Below are 2,135 nucleotides of genomic sequence, written 5' to 3' on the forward strand. Positions count from 1 at the left end.
TTATTTAGTTATTTAGTTATTTAGTTATTTAGTTATTTAGTTATTTAGTTATTTAGTTATTTAGTTATTTATTTAGTTAGTTAGTTAGTTAGTTAGTTAGTTAGTTAGCTAGTTAGTTAGCTAGTTAGTTATTTAGTTAGTTAGTTAGTTAGTTAGTTAGTTAGTTAGTTAGTTAGTTAGTTAGTTAGTTAGTTAGTTAGTTAGTTAGTTTCTTAATGAATTAGTTAGTTACTTAATTAATTTAAAAAAATATTTAAAATTGAAACGAAACATTTTAGATAGAACAAATATTTTCTTAATACGAAAATATCTCCATGTTTTTCCTTCTTTTTAAAGTTTATTTTCAGAAAGAAAATAAAAAATGATTTTCTCTAGTTAAGTTAAATTTAAAAAGCATAAATGTTTGTGCCTAAAATATAAATCAAAATAAAAGAAAAAAGAAAGGCAAGGATCAGACAATAAATGAGAATAAGATGGGGAAGTAACACAAATTTGAAGTCATTTATGTAAATTTTAGTCAAATAAATTTTATTTAAAGAAAAAAATACATAGCAATGAGAACCGAAAAAAAACAAACTAAAAGGCAAACAACATAAAAGAATAAGAAACAAATTTATTAGTTTCATTTTTAGCATTAATGAGGTCCCTGGAGGAATCTAAAATAAGAGTTTAAACAAAACAATTAAATTAAAGAAAAAGAAATGTTGAAGATTACCATGAATTTGATAAGCGGCTTGAATTAAGGTTCTTCTTAAATCTTAAAGATATTTATTTTATTAAAAATATTAAGATTATACAGGTCTTCATGTACATGATTAAAGGCCTCATAAAATATGTAATATGTGTACGAAAGGAATTAAATTCCAATAATTAATAAACATTTCTTTTAATTTCTTTACAGATTGTGCTTTAATTTACTCATGCAACGTATAGATTTAAACAACAAATTAACACCACGTAAGTATAATATTTTAATATTGGTATGACTTTTTTATCATAATAACACAAGCATTCAAAATATAAAAATATTTATTTAAAAACATGTTTTCTTTTATTATAACTTATCAACGTCATTTACTTTTAATTGAAATTTGTTTTTTAAATGCCCTCAAAATTTGTTTGCCTTATTATTTGTATTTTCTATTTGATTAGAAGATTTCATGATAAATAAAATGCAAATAATTTAGTTTTATCAAATAAGAAAATGTATGTATATTTTTTATGTATACAAGTATTTGTAGTTTAATATTTGCAAAGGTTTTTTTTCTCAAAAAAAGATTAAGATAAAATCTTATATACACATGTGCTCTTTATGCCCCTTAAAACATCTATTAGAATCGTCATTTTAGCAACTGTTGCTACTGTTGCTTTGGCACTAATAAAAATAATATTATTTGAGTTTACAGTTTTCTATTTCTATACTTGAATAAAAGTAGAAAAAGTCTTAAAAAAAATTACGCAATAAAATGAAAAAAATCTCTCATTGTATCACGTAAAAGATACATTTGTATGTAAACAACAAATAAGAATGTATAGTAGGTAAGCCGAAAATATGATACCCTACACCAGTAAATAGTATGTTAAACATTTAAATTATTTGAAATATTAAATAATTTGGAGCTAGCGCCAAATTATGTAAAACAATTTCACAAAATTCACTTGAAAATTACCACCCGTAGCATGCGGACAAGCTTGATATGGACTCACAGACGGACGGATAATGGTAAATCGACCCAGAATGTTATTTTAAGCACATTGAAATACTTTTAGTTGTGTATAGATCCAATATTTTTGAGTGTTACAAACATCAACACAAACGAATAATACACACCCCATAATAGTAAACAAAATAAAACATTCCAAATACCTATTTTAATATAAATATATATGTACAAAGTAAACTGTATATATGTAAGTACTGACACATATGATTTTAGTATTAAAATGTAAACCCAGAAAACAAATTTTCTTCATCATAGTGTAGTCTAAAGTATAGTCTAGTCTAAAGTCTATAGTCTAGTCTATAATCTAGTCTATAGTCTAGTATATAGTCTAGTATATAGTCTAGCCTATAGTCTAGTCTATAGTCTAGTCTATAGTCTAGTCTATAGTCTAGTCTATAGTCTAGTCTATAG

General features: G+C 23.9%; 1 protein-coding gene across 2 annotated transcripts in view; it reads left to right on the top strand.

The window, feature by feature from the left end:
• LOC111683879 (CCN family member 2) overlaps positions 1–2,135 on the top strand; it is a 96,516-nt gene that overhangs the window by 53,074 nt on the left and 41,307 nt on the right. For both annotated transcript variants that reach the window (XM_046952874.1, XM_046952875.1), the window contains one exon: positions 902–957. The gene's annotated coding sequence lies outside the window, so the exon portion shown is untranslated. The remainder of the gene's footprint in view (positions 1–901; positions 958–2,135) is intronic.

Source organism: Lucilia cuprina, chromosome 5 (assembly GCF_022045245.1).
Source record: "Lucilia cuprina isolate Lc7/37 chromosome 5, ASM2204524v1, whole genome shotgun sequence".
Classification (NCBI taxonomy): Eukaryota; Metazoa; Arthropoda; class Insecta; order Diptera; family Calliphoridae; genus Lucilia; species Lucilia cuprina.